At 39.0% G+C, this 15484-nt stretch overlaps 1 protein-coding gene across 1 annotated transcript in view; it reads left to right on the top strand.

Moving 5' to 3' along the window:
• Positions 1 to 15484, top strand: part of LECT2 (leukocyte cell derived chemotaxin 2) — an 83298-nt gene that overhangs the window by 45151 nt on the left and 22663 nt on the right. The gene's annotated exons all lie outside the window — the stretch shown is intronic.

The following is a 15484-nucleotide window of genomic DNA, read 5'->3' as shown; positions in this document are numbered from 1 at the left end:
AGACCTTGATGTGTAGTTGCGAATTACCCTATGTACCCACAGAACCAAAGGATAAGCTTGAGGGTTTTGGGGGTTTTTTTGGTCAGAAGGAAAGAAGAAAATTGTATGCAAGTTTCAGAAACTAGAAATATAATGAATGATATTAGTAAATTAATGGAGGAGTTTAATCATAGATTAGATACAACTGAAAATTAGTAACCTGGAAGAGACAATAACATTTTGACTTCAACTGTAATTCATAGAACTGCAGCATGTTATCATTAGGGAGTCTTTTAAAAATACAATTTGAATTTTATAATAGTTTTAGATAGATATAAAGAAAATTTGAGATAGTAGTACAGTTTTAAAAACCTTACACACATCTATTATCAATATCTGAAATTAATATGGTATATTTTTTTATAATGGGTCATATTGAAACACTATCATTAACTAAAGTCATGATTTGTTCATATATCATTAGCCTACGTGTATGCCTATATATAAAATGTCTGGTAACTTTGTACAAATGCTGAAACATAAGCCCCACAACAGAACCAGTGAATCAGAATTTGTATTTCAGAAAGATCTCCAGGTAATTTGATTTAATTACTGAATTAATTTTTGGTTTGGGGGCCACAGCTAGTGGCGCCTAGGGGCTACTCCAAATTCTGTGCTCAGGAGTCATTCCCAGAAGTGGTAGGGGTTCAATTCAGGTTTTAAAGACATTAACATTTAAGAAGCGTTGCGTAGAAAAAAAGGAAAAATGTTAGTGAAGCACAAAGAGAAAAAATAAAGAAAAATATAGAAAAAAATGTAAGAGGCAAAGACAATGAAATGCAAAGCAGATCTCACACATTTCTAATTAAAGCCTACAAAGGAGACTTGAAAGAGAATGGATCAGAAGCAGTATCTTAACAGACAATAGCTGAGGGCTTTCCAAAACTGATAAAAGCTACCAAGTCACAGATTCCATCTCCAAGAAGGCTAAGCAGGATAAAAAAAAAAACCCACACCTAGGTAGAGCATAGAAAATCTGCTGAAAACCAAAGACTAAAACAAACTAAATTATAGTAAGGGCTGCCAAAACACCTCAAACAAACAAAACTTTCAAAGGAGTAACTATGACACTCAGTCCCGACTTCAGGTCAGCTAGAACTATTTACATGTTTCCATTAAGAGACCGAGATTATAAGATTCTATTTAGACCTGCAGGGTTCAGACCACTTATATATAAGAACTCTATCTAAAACACAGGGATACAGGATGGTGGAAAGTATGGGATTGGACATGACAACATGGAAATCACTAAATATATATGGTTTGGCTATACTAATATCCAAAGATAAGCGGGCTTTGAGGCAAAGTACATTTCCAGAATACTTTTAAAAATGGCTAAATTTAGAGGTTGACCTAATTCTAAATTGTATATTGTCTGACAGAAAAGCCTCAAAATACTAATGCAAAAATTATACTTGAAACATCGAGGAAGAAAACTGTGATCCAAGTGGGAGAGAGCTGCACACTTATTCCAGTAACAAAAGAATAAGCGACCTAAAGCCAGTAGAAATACAAAAAATGTAAACAGTGAAGCTGGCCTATTGATGGAATGCACACATTGTTCACACTTTTAACAGCATAAGACACATTTCTTTTTTACTCAAGAAGACGGATTAGTAGCCAAAAAACTGAGTGGCAGTTAAGGGAAATTTTCTTTTTGAAAAGTCACTGAGTTTTACTTGATTCACATTTCTGCTTTGGTAATATTCTCTATAATAATATGAAAGTTTTCTCCCTAGAATTTCATGGTGTCAGAACCTCAAGGTCTTTCTGCCCTGCTGGTTCACCCTGCAAATGTCTGCAAAAATGGCTGCTAACGCTCCAGCCATGAGAACCACATTCCACACATAGGAAGAAGATAAGGACTTCATGATTCTTTTAAGAAACACTTTCTAGAATTTTAAGTGCTATTTCTACTTAAATCCAACTGGCCAGAACTTGGTTATTTTTCACATCTAACTCTTAAGACTTGGAATAGAGATTTAATTTGGTTGGCTATGTACTGTGCAAAAAAAAATTATTTGAGGGTTTCATTGCTCCACAAAGAAAATTAAAATAGATCCATCTAGTGAAATAAAGGGATAGAAGGAAAAAGATTCATATTGTGACCTTCTGTAGTGAACATTTTATCCAGCCCAGTCCATCACCATGAACAAAAAAGTCATATTCTACTCTCTAGGGTCCTCTTTGCCTCCATTCTTTCGGTGTAATTTGAGGTAAAATTGGATGGGCCAGAACAAAAGAGCCAAGCTAACAATTATGAAGTCAAGTGGACTTTCATCCATACCTCAAATATAGGTTTAATGAATAGGCCTTGGAGGTCTTGCTTTTCAAGTGGAGTGCTTTGCACAGAAACTGAAGTCATTAATAAATACAGCCTCTATTTCATGAAGGATGTCCAAGTCTAAATCAAACACAACTGTGGAAAGGCCAGATGTTATTCCCATTGCTACATTGCAGTGTTTTCCTGGAAGTGATCTCACCCTGATGGTAATGCCGTTGTCCAACTGTGCATACTATTTTTATCCAGAAACCTGGACTTTCGATTTTTATATGCAACAAATTGCAAACATCTATTGCTTTGAATGCTCAGCCTGTCGTAGGGAATTCAGGCAGAAGCCTAGGGCTCTGATGTGTTAACTTTGATAACTGTAAAAAAGGCAAGAACTTGCTCAACTTGTAAACATGTGGGTATGTTGTCAAGAGGACTTTAATGTATGGCTCAGAGAAACACCTTCACATTAGCCAGTGTGAGTAATCAAAACTTCTGAATGCCCTTCTGTGAAGAATTCACTGCAATTAATTTTCTCCTGCAGATTAAAAAGTATATAATCCCAGAACCAACAGCGACATTTGGTCCAAATAATAAACAGAGTGCCAATTCTTAAAAGAAAAAGAAAAAAACTGTCAGGAAAAAGTGTCCTTTTATCTGGACTCTTTTCTTGTTTTTCTCTTGATCTTTTTAAATGCATACAAAGAAACTCATCATGAAAAAAATAAACTGTTTTTGAAAAAAATATTTTTTCACCAAGATTGTATCATTTTGGTTTTATGCATTTACCTCACAAAACATCATTTATATGATGAAACATAAAAACCAATATAGATACGAGTTTAATATATATGTGATATATATTAGGTTATTCAAATTATAAATGTGAATTAGAACATTTTGATGGTTCTTATGTTGACTATCAATGTGATCACAACTATTGCTTATAACTGACAAAATCAACAGCTATCATTCCTTAGGTGCCTCCTTCCTGGAGGGCAGGTCCAAGTGACTTGTATGCTACACCTCATAGACTCAAGTTCTGCTACCATCTCCAGATTCAGCACTGAAAACATTCCTTTCACTTGCTATCACCAATGTGGCTCTTGAGAAGAGCCAAGACTTGAGCCCAGGTGACTGGTTCCAGAGTCTGATCTCGATTGCATGGCCTGGGATGAAATGAGATACTCAGTGTTATGAGAGTTGAGTCCAATACTTGACCATACTTCACACTCTGAATGAAGGCCATAGTGAACTTAAACAAAAGCAAATCAGAGCAAGCTGACACTTACTTTGCCACTTTGTCCAAGGCTCGGGCAAAGAAATGTAATGGGAACCACTGATTGAGTCTCTTTCTGGTTCTACCTCTGTCTTCTGCCTCACACTTATCCCTGGGTTTCATTCTATCTCACTCTCTTAGGGTCTGTTTTTGGATCCTTTTCATCTCTTCTATGGACCTGACTGACTTCTTAAAAAATAAGAGGACTTGGTTAGAATGTTTCCAAAACCTTTCCTCTGCTCTGAAATTCTGCAATTCTACAAAGAACTTCAATGTTTTGCCTGCGGAAGTTAGGCAAAATATCAAAGGAGACAAGGATGTGTCATATCTGTCTTTAATACATAGAAAGAACAACTGCCCTACTGAGAAGGAGTTCTATACTATAAGGATCAGCAATTTTTACAGAAGATGAACTCTGTTGTGATGGTAACAGGCTGTGGTGGCAAAACTGCAATGTGGGCATGACTCAACACCAGGGAGTCAGGGAAGACCTTTAGAATAGCTGAGGGAATCAAATTATGCCAATGACTTTCATAACCCTGCCCACTGCAGACCCAAATGTCAGTCTGGATGAGAAATGTACTCAGCACACACCAGAGGTCAGAGGCAGAGGGCCTAAAACTGCTCAACGGCGCCCACTAGTGGAAGGTTAGAACACAGCGTGCACACTTGGCTGGAGTTCCGATATCTCTATCCAGTTTAAGCCCTAAGTCCACCAGAGCATCAAGCTGACAGGGAGCAGAGAGACAGAGGAAGTGACTGCCCAACACCACCAGCTAACTAAAGACTGAGCTGACCTCTTAGAAGCCATTTTCATCCAAAAAGATATGTTATCCTCTCTATGACACTTGGTTCTCCAGCATGACCTGCCATGTGGTGTCTGTTTATTGTAGATACTGGTGATCATATTAAAAGACATCCAAATTTGTTCTATCCTAAGTCCAAGGAAATAGAAAATGTCTGGAGAACGTCTTCTTTTAATGCTGTCAGAATGGAATATCGGTGTAAATAAAAGCTTGGGATCCTTTCCCTCCCCCCCCCCCCCCCCACGAATCTTTTATTAGAATCAGAGAACGGATTTATATTAGAAATAGAAATTATTTGAAGAATATTTTGAACTTTTCACAAATAAAAGGTAAAGGTAAAGGCCCTCCCGTTGATCGTCGATTTGCTCGAGCGGGCCCAGTAACGTCCCCATTGGAGACTTTGTTGTTACTGTGTCTGGCATATCGAATACTCTCGGTAGCTTGCCGGGCTCTCCGAGAGGGGCGGAGGAATCGAACTTGGGTCGGCCATGTTGGCCGCTTGTAAGGCAAACGCCCTACCGCTGTGCTATCACTCCACAAATAATCAGGAAGATATTTTGTAAATTATCAAATACAACCCCCCTCCAACATAAATCTATTAATCTCAAATGAAGTTTATGGTAGTCATGCCACTTATTTACTGAAAAACCAATGGATACTTCTAAAAGTAGTATTTAATGAGTTTAACCATGTCAGAGACATAAAGGCAGTATACAATTTCATTCTTACCCTCTGAGAGGTTACATAGGTTCACATGATAAAACACATACTGGATACCACATATCACCCTAATTCTTCATGCACAGGCAGGACTTGAACTTCATCTTGCAGGATGGGGAGTGTGCTGAGGTGGAAGCAAAGGAACGATGAATGTTCAGGGAGGGAAACTCAACAGGGAATGTGGTGGTGGTTGATGCAGGGAGGAGTTCAGAGCCCTGCCACAGAGCATCTCATAAGGACTTCAGCGCCCCAACCCCCTCTTACCTTCCTAGCAGCTTTTGCCTTGTCTGTCTAGCCCAGAATTCAGGGTCAAATATTCAATCATGCATGTCAGTCTGGTCCAAGGCTTTTGCTCCTTTGCTGTCTCCCTCACTGCTCATGCCCTTTGCTTCTCCTGGTTGGTAGGTGACTAGAAGAGTCTGGCTTCCCAGCCAGGCAGCTCCCAGTATTTGTCTCCCCATTTCTCAGCTGCAGTCCAAAGCAGGTTGAGTCTTCAGCCCATGGTCACTTCTTCATCACCCTCACATGTTCTGCTTATCCTATCTCAGAAGAGTTAGGCTACTCCAAGTGAGCTCCCAACATACCCAGTTCCCACTTTGAAAGGTTTTGTTAGGGGTGGAAAAGGGAGCTCTCAGGATTGTATATGTGGCATGCAGAGGCTCTAGGGTCATTCATGGCACCACCTGGCCCTCGAGGTCACCCAAATGTTTCTTTATTGTCATTTCCTCTCTCTCCATATTTCATCCTGCCCTCTTACCTTGACTCATTTCTCCTGTGACGCTAACATCCCCAGACTCTTGTAAGAAGAGAGCATAATCATGGTTCTGGAACATTCTGTGCTTTAGGTGCATGTGAGACATGCAAAAGGAAAATCTCTACATAGCCAGACCTGAGACTCCCATGGTTCCAAGAGCCTCTGAGTTAGGTGACATCCCAGGGAGAATGTCCTTGGAGATGGGAGAGATAATGTAGAAGAGAACTTCCGAGGAGTCAAGGTCAGGCAGTCATCACTTAACTTGTCTGAGCTTCAGTTCTGGCACAAACAAGGGACAGGAACAAATGAGGTAGCAAGCGCCAAAACAAAAAGGAGCTTTGTTCTCTTTAGAAGACACACACCAAAGAATGCAGTCCCCTGAATTATGAAATGGAAGATTTATGTGTAACCCTCCTGATTTTTGGCAAAGCTATGTTTCCAAGTGTATGTGCTCGCTTGTGTTTTAACAAGATTTTGGGAAGGGACAAATTGTAACATTTGATAATGAAAAATGTTTCAAAATATTCGATACTGATCAACACAAACAATAAGTTATTTAATAGGTGGTTTTTGAGAAAGCCCTTTTCCAACGCACAGGATTCTTTAATGGCAATTTTGGACAGCCTGTGCTACTGGCCGCCGACAATGGAGGGGCCTGGGGCTGATCAGTGTGGGCATCTCTCTGCTTTCTGGGCATACCACCCATGCTGTGCCTGTCTCTGAGTGCCCTGCTGCTTTCTGCCTGGGCTGGCACTGGTCAAACACAAAGAGATGTAGAGTGCTCATAAAAATAAAAAGATACTAGTAAAACACGGGAATTAGGACTGTTTCCCCAGTACAAACATTTTCGGTATGTCTCATTTCTCCTCTAACTCCTCATCAATTGTTTTAAATGGAACCGACCATAAGGAAAGTTTTCAATGATACTGTTATTAGGCATATAAAACATCTATAAATGAAACCAACAAAATGGAATATCCTGGAGTCCTTGTGAAGGCTCCTACAATGTGTCCAGCTTCTAGTCCAGCTCTTCAAGTCAAAGTGTGTGGCGAGGGCTAGAAAGATAGTTCAAAAGATTGAGTGCATGCTTTGCATCAGGAGGCCTGAATTTGATCCTCAGGCACCAAAAGGGTGGCTCCAACCCAAAACAAATGAAAAGTACATAGAGAAATTCTCACTCCTGAAGCAAAGGTGCTAAGATGGTGTGATGACTAATTTTGTATGTCAGCTTAGACACGGAATCCTGTACATATACTCAAACAGTAATTGAAATGTCCCTGTGAAGATATCTTTTTGATTTAACATATAAATCATCAGAGTTTTTTTGAGTAAAGCAAATTACCCTCCATTATGTGGCTGGGCATCACTATAAAAGATACTTCCAAGCTAAGACCGTTAAGTTTTCCCTAGAGACTTCTGTTTACTCTGTTGTCTGGCTGAGGTTCAAGAGTAGGCTCAGTAATCTATTTTGAAGGTCATGTTCTCATATGTTCAACAGGTCCAACTAAGTTTTTTTTCTTGAGCTCTCCTGTTTGGCAAAACAGAAAAAAAAATACTTTCTATCTTTGATATCTCTTTTTCTAAAACAATTTAACACTAAATCATGAGACAGATAAAACACATCTAAAGCCTTACATAAATGTACTTAAATATCCAATAACTACTTTCCTATCCTTTCTCAAAGCATCCAACACAAATATTCCTGGAGCAATTCCAGATCTCCCAAGAGTCAAATAAAATGCAAAAATTCCATCTTTCTTGTTGGAAACAAGCAGAGTGGGATTAGGTTCGATCTACCAGGCTTTCTAAAATGATTCATAGACTTAGCCCATAACAGACCCATCAACATTCTTTCACCTGGCTCATTCCTGGCAATTCAGCCTACGGTCCCCTCATTCTCAGGTCCAGAGAGTTGATCCCTCCCAAGAGTTGAGGTCCCTCTTGGCTTGCTTACCTCCCTAGTCTATCTTCTAATTTTTGTAGCATTTGGTTCAATGCCTTGTATTGAACTATACTGCCTACCAAATTGTCACGGCTGATGTAGTTGAATGGGGTAGCAGTATTATATCTGAAAAGCCATTCACATACACAGTTTCCTTTTTCTGAGGTATCAGTAGGAAAAGAGACATTTTAATCATCCTTCAACAGGAGAGCATTACTTACTCCATTGTCATTCTTCATCTACCTCTGATCTTAAAATATCAGCTGGTCTGAGTCAATCAGTATAATGGTGCCAAATATGTGTGTGTTGTAACCTCTGGCAGTGCTCTGACCATGTCTGTGTGTGGTGTAATTTCAGGGTTCAAAGCTCAGTGGGCCAATCACATCTGTTTACCATGGTTTTGGAATCTAAATCTGTATTTCTCTAGGTGGCCCTCGACTGTTTGCTTTCTGTTGGTCAAAGTGATAACAAAGATGAAGCTGATTTTAAAACTATGCCCACTTTGTAAGTAGTGGTCAGTGTGAGGATTGTCTATTGACTAGAGTGTAGTACATAATTGGAATCTTATCATCCAAGTGGTCAGTTTCCAGGAAAATTTTTTAGGTAGGAATTTAAAACCAAGAGATTCTCTTGGTTTTGAAAAGGGTAAGTTTAAATAAAGAATATGAGTAGAATTTTTGGTGGTTGCATACTTATATCTAATAAGAAACCCTTTACGGGAAAATGTTATATCCAATTTTAATCTCAAAAAGCAAGAGTAACCTTACTACATTTTGTGAGAGGGCCATTAAAGTTCTTTTAGTCTCTTCAAGACTATGCCAGAAATATGAAATCGATGTATTCATAAGACTCGTGGGTAAACTATTAGTAGTTATAAATTATGAAAGCAGACATGGTAACTTAAAGTTATGAGGAACAGCCTTTTATTTTGTGTGTCTTTTAGTATATAGTCTACAGAAAAAGGTAGAACATTTATATCCTACATAAGCACAGGCACTTTCCATGATGTCATGCTTTTGATGGTCAAATACAGTCACAAAATTTACTAAAGACAGTGAGCATTCAATAAATGCTGTCATTAGGGAAACTGTACATTGTACATATTAGATAAAGACCACACATCAACTACACTCAATAAGCACAAAGATCTAAATAAAATCATGTTTACAGAACTAAAGTATAAGAACCATGCCTCAACAAATGAAGAATTTTAAACAAAGAGGTAGAAAAATATATGCAAATCACCAAATAAGAAGTCTGGAGTTAGAAAAGCCAATCACAAAAATTTTAAATTCTCTAGAGAGGCTCAATATTAGAGTGAGTAAGTAAGCTGAAGAGAGAGCCAGCAAACTTGAAGATGTGTCTAGTAAGGTCATTCAGTCTAAGGAACAGAAAAGAAAAAATGAAGAAAAGTGAACAGAGGCTTGGGACATGTGTGCTACTTTCAGGATACCAAGATATGAATAATGGAGGTTCAAGAAGGGCTGGACAGATAAAAGGGGGCACTAAAGCTGTTTAAGGAAATGCCCCCAAATTTCCCACAGTTGAAGACAAATACTAATGTAAACAATTAAGAACTTAACAAATCCAGGTAAGAATTTTAAAAAGCTAACATTAGACACATAACAGATAATTCAACTAAGAAAAGTCAAAGGCAAAAAATATAATCTAACATGCAATAAGAGAGAAGGGCTCTATCACATACAGGAAATTCTCAAATAATTAAGGCTTATGGGTTGGGGAAGAGAAATATTTTAGAAAGGAACTCTGTATTGTGGTCAAACTAAATCTAGTTCTGAGAGTCACTGAAAAACTTAATCATTCTTTATTCCCATTTAGCAGTGGGACACAAATCTGGGAGACCAGTAACTTGATTTTACATATAAACTTTCTTACAGCAATTGAAATAGAAAGTGGTTTATGTAAACACCCTTAAAGAAAGAATTGAAACCTTTCCAACAAAAATAGGAAACAATCCTTTCTAGTACATAGGACCTTCAAGATCTTTAATGAGAGGGAAGAAACTAGTCAGACCAAAGGGACCAAAAGAAGCTGGGAAGAGACTAGAGACATGGCCATGGCTACTGTCAGTGCTTCACTAACCCGAGCTCTCTTCTGGATTACATTCACTTGAAAAGAGGAACTTTCAGTAGACAAATTAAATCCAGTCTACAGAGGTAAACTTTCACAATCAAAGATACCTCATCCACAGTTAGAGTAATATTTGGGGTCAAAATAACCTTGAAACCCACATTTCCTCTCCTCCAAATATTTCCTTACCCATTAATACTCCATACTCCCATATCTTGTTTTTATGTGAATAGGTCTATATGACACTGTCTGACCAATTCTCCATAGCTTAAACCCAAACACTGACTTAACTATACTAAACTCACACAGTTCAGCCAACAATCAAATCCTACTCTTGAATAAAATGCAGATTATAGTCTTTTGGAAAAACTTCACTCAAAACCCTACCCATGTTACATATCCATGCCTAGTTTCCCTGGCAACTACCACTTCAAAATATTTTATCTAGCACAATCACTAAAAACCACGATTAATCGTTTATTGGCCTCATTCTCAATCTCTGTCTGTCTCCAATGGCAGAGGCTGTGACACATCAGCTTACGTTTACTTCCCATCAAACTGAACTGGAACCTGTAGCACTATAGCACTGTCCTCCCGTTGTTCATTGATTTGCTCGAGCAGGCCCAGTAACATCTCCATTTTGAGACTTGTTACTGCGTTTGGCATATTGAATATGTCACAGGTAGCTTGGCAGGCTTTGTCATGGGGGCAAGATACTCTCAGTAGCTTGCTGGGCTCTCCGAGAGGGGTGGGGGAATCAACCTGTACAACTACATATTCCTTTCCTAACATAAACATTGGACCACCAGAAACTCATCAAGATTTTCTGTGTACTTACATCCTCCTCTCCCCTAAGGGAACAACATCACGCTTACCATAACTATGCCGCCAGACCCCGTGCTAGGATATTTCACTCAGGGTGCTCCAAAGGGGCGAGGGTGAGACCCCTCCCCAGCCCCAGGAACCCAGCCCTGGCAGTCGAAAACCTCCAGAACCCAACCGCCGCACTGCTCACAGCCATTCTCCACATGCTCAGGTCAAGCCTCACCCATGAATGAACCTTTCCCTGGACCCAGTGGCCTTCGTAGGGCACACCCTACCCACATAGTCCAAGAGTATCACGCCACAAGTTCATGGGATTTAAAAGCAGGAGGCAACCAACCTTAGAGGAAAATATTATATTATTTTGGTTCTGCTTTGGGGCAGGGATTGGGGTTTGGGGTGGAAACACCTGAAAGGTGGTGGGAAGGTGTAATGGTGGAGGGATTGGTGTTTGAATATTAAATGTAATCAAATATTGTGAACTACTTTATAAAATCACACTGTCCTCCCGTTGTTCATCGATTTGTTCAAGCAGGCCCAGTAACATCTCCATCATGAGACTTGTTATTGTGTTTGGCATATTGAATACGTCATGGGTAGCTTGCCAGGCTTTGCCATGCGGGCGAGATACTCTCGGTAGCTTGCTGGGCACTCCAAGAGGGGCGGAGGAATTGGCTCAACTGGGCTGGCTGCGTGCAAGGCAAACGCCCCTCTCGGAGAGCCCGGCAAGCTACCCGTGACATATTCAATATGCCAAACACGGTAACAAGTCTCAGGATGGAGACATTACTGGGCCCACTCGAGCAAATTGATGAGCAATGGGAGGACAGTGACAGTGGCAGTGACTTTATAAGATAAAAATATTTTTTAAAAAAAGATTTTATGTGAACTTAATTCCCTAATGAACCAAAAGAGTACCCATACTTATTACACCTTTAGTGGCATTAGGCGTCTTGACTGGAATAGCCCCCGGAGTAGGAGGAATGACTTACTCATACTGTGTAAATAAAATATAAAAACCCTCTCTTTGGGACTCACACAAACTGTAATCACAAAATTAAAAGGGGGCGCTCTCTTTCTCCCCGTGTATTTGGACACAAACCACTGACAATACTACTATCATCCTTCAAGCTCTCCAAGAAAAGACTCACTGCAGTAGTTCTCCAAAATCACACATTTTGTTCGCCACTACCAAAGGGGCACTTTTCAGGAAGACTTGCTTTGGGGTCAATCAATACTGACCCACATCCAAGACAATATTAAAAAAAAAACTTACTGAAAGGCTCCTTACTCCAGGACATGACTACCAATAATTGGCTAACCTGGAAATTCAATGGAAACTATTTTTTCCTGGTTGGTAATTCTCTTTAGACATATAATCACCATATTCTTATTTTTGAGATTGTTCCTTGCCTTTTTACATTTAAACACTAAATTAATGTTTTCTCATCTCTAGGTACTCAAGCTATAACTTGTGTTTCAGCTCCACAACAATTAGACTTATAAATGTTCCTGAGTGGTGATCTCCCTCTGTAACACAGGATGACAGAGGAGGGTTCAGTAGTTCATCATTCATAACCAGCCTAAAGCACTTCTAAAATCAGACCATTCTCTCACATTTTAGATTTTAATTGTCATCTTTCAGGGGAGGAAATGCTGTAGACTGGACACACACACACACACACAAACACACACACACACACACACACACACCCCAAATGTAATAGCTATTTTTTACCTTTTGCCCTATTTGAAACCCTAAAGAAGCATGCATCCCCAAATGTTACCATATTTATCCTGTAACTTCATAAATTACCTGAACAACCTCTAGGTATTTCCATTTGAAAAGTAGAGGCCTAGGAGTCAGAAAGAGAACCTCTGGGAGCCAGAATCATGGGCACATTTGATGTCAACTAAGGCGGAAATAGTTTCTAGTTTATTTTCTTATGGGAAACAGATATTTATTAGAGCATAGTTGATTAGAAAAGGGCTTAAAATCTTCATCTCTTTTTGGTCTCATTCCACATCTCCATCAAACCATGTTCCCAGTGGTTCTGGCTTTAGGCATCAAGAAGGCAGAACTGTCTTCTCACTAGATAAGAGTCATTATTCGTTCTCTCTTCAGTTCTGCATTATTAGTCACTCTAACTGAGATCATTAGCTCCCCTGGGAACCTCTAACCAGAATATCCCAAGTCCTTTATCCCCAAATTTGAAGCTATGTATTGGGCATGATACAAGGTTGTATTGTGTGTCTATATTTCATAAAAAGCTTTTCACTTCAGTCGTTCACAACCAAAGATCCAGTTTTCCATTTGAACGATCATAATCTGTTACTTTCATTATTCCATCAATGAAACAGGAAATGGTTTATTAAAAGAATGCTTTTTTAGGTTCTAGTATTCTAGGATAAATCAGCCAGCCCACACACTAGGAAACTTAGAAATTATTTTTCGCATCAAAATTATGTTTGTAATCAAATTCCGCCTCCTTGCTTATTTTACCTCCCAAAGCAGTGGTTTGGGACTATGATAATCATTTCCATTCTCTCTGTGTCAGCACAGAGGATTTGTGTAGATGTGTGTGCACATGTGTGCATGGGTGGATGGTGGAGGCTGGGAAAGACAGAACAGATGATTTAAAAGTTCAAATCAAAGATGGAAGAATATCAAGTGGAAACTCATCCTTAAACTAAGACTTCTGCTAACCATCAAGTATATATTTAATACCTTCTCCACACCAAGCATGAGCAGATCTGGACATAGTTTAAGGTTTCTGGATATATATGTTAATAAATCATTAGCTTAACACAGATTGTTTCTAGGCAAGTTTATTCCAGTTAAACAATCTATTTAGTCAGGTCATGCAGACCAATGACAGAGTATGGTGGCCCTTTATCCTTCATGAAGACCTTCAAACTGAAGATTAAACTTAAGAAATTACTTCCATCCAATATTCTAAGAAAAATCAAAATGGTTTTATGCATAATATACCCAAATGGAAGCACTTAGGCCCCCTGACCACTTTAACTTTTCTGTTATTTAATGTTTTCTTAAAATCTTTTAGCCTTTCCTTGCATTTAGATTTTAGTGCTATTCTCAGTTGAAAACTGTACTATTGCCATGGAGGTGGGGGGGATGGAAAAAGAGGGTATACTGGGGATGTGGTGGTGTAATATGCACTGCACTGGTGGGAGGATGGGTGTTTTATCATTGTGTGATTGTAACTCAAACATGAAAGCTTGTAACTATCTCACAGTGGTACAATAAAATAAAACAAAATTCTATATATATATATTTAAACCATTAATATTTTCCTGAAAAGAAGGACTAGATAAAAATAAAAATACACATTCCCCAAATGTTTATCGTGGAGGGTTTATGTGGCATTCATTTTGGGAATTTGGGGGTGATTTTTTCAATAAGAATATATTACTTGTGTAATCAGAACAATTTTATTATAAAAGGAATTATCAACAAAAGGACATGACTATACTTAAGAGAAAAAAATCAAGTGTTTTCTTTGGCTAATGGCTTACCAGAGAGAATAGGAGAGGATCAAGGGAAAATGCCAACTAGTAAGAAACAATGTCAGATCAGACGTGTAAACAACTTGAATGTTCCTATACAAGATTGTGGGTGTCAGAATCAAAACACAGACTCTGGAGTTTTTTTGAAAGTACACATCCCTCATGTAAATATGGACATATAGACCCCAAGTTTACCCACAAACAAGGTATCTTAGACTGAGACTTTCTCAGTGCTTTATTAACCTATTTTAGCCATGAATACTGGAAAATCTGAGGTGTATGCCCACTTCTACTTCCCAGTAGACATATAGGTAGATATTGGTCTCCAGAAAAAATATGTTCTAATTCCTTCGTGTGCAATAGATGAACTCTGCAGTGGAAACGCAGGCCAGTCTGAGGTGCTGGGTTACGACAAGGACTCTACCTAGGGCACATGACAGGACTGACCCACATTGGGGCCATCTTTATGATCCCAGCCTAACTGACATACTACCCTCAAGACATGAAAAATTCAGACCTAACAAACATCAGCTCTGTTTTGGAGGGGAGAGGAAATTTGGGTCATAGGGATGCTCAGAGGCTATTTTTGGCTCTCTGCTTAGGAGTGATCCCTAGTTGTGCTCAAGGGACCATATATGGCATCAGGATTTGATCCAGGATTATGGCCACTGCAGCAACATTCAAGAAGTGCCCTACTTCCTATACTATATCTCCAGCCCAGATCTGACTTATTTTACCTGGGAAAACACTGCCAAAGATTAGCTTTAGGAAAAGCTTCCCTCAGAATTGTGAGAAAATTTCTATAGTTGATAAGATACATAGTCAGTGGTATTCTGTTATAGCAGACCAAACAGACTAGTAGGAATGTAAAATATTTATATGTTAAGATAAATTTGCTCTGAGTCTTGTAATATAGTCATCCTTCTCACTTTGTTATTTCAACATAAACTCACTACCTGCTCAGTAAAAAAAAAAAAAAGAGTTACTGAGGATCAGGAACAATTCAGGAGAAAACCAGTGATCATTGCCACTGTGTGATGACGTTTACACTCTTCTATCTTTTCCAACAAGAGATGAGAATGATGTGCCAGCAGAGGCAAGCAACATTTAATTAGTTACTAATCAAAAGATCTCTGACATGTAGCAGCCTGCCAAGAATACAGGAAAAATCATTTTATCACCACTGCCATCAGACTTGAATTTCTCCTCCTCCTTGTTCTACTTTTGGTGA

Source organism: Sorex fumeus, unplaced genomic scaffold (assembly GCF_029834395.1).
Source record: "Sorex fumeus unplaced genomic scaffold, SorFum_2.1 ptg000051l, whole genome shotgun sequence".
In the NCBI taxonomy this organism is placed as follows: Eukaryota; Metazoa; Chordata; class Mammalia; order Eulipotyphla; family Soricidae; genus Sorex; species Sorex fumeus.
Note: the sequence above shows the minus strand (reverse complement) of the source record. Positions and strands in the feature narration are given on the sequence as shown.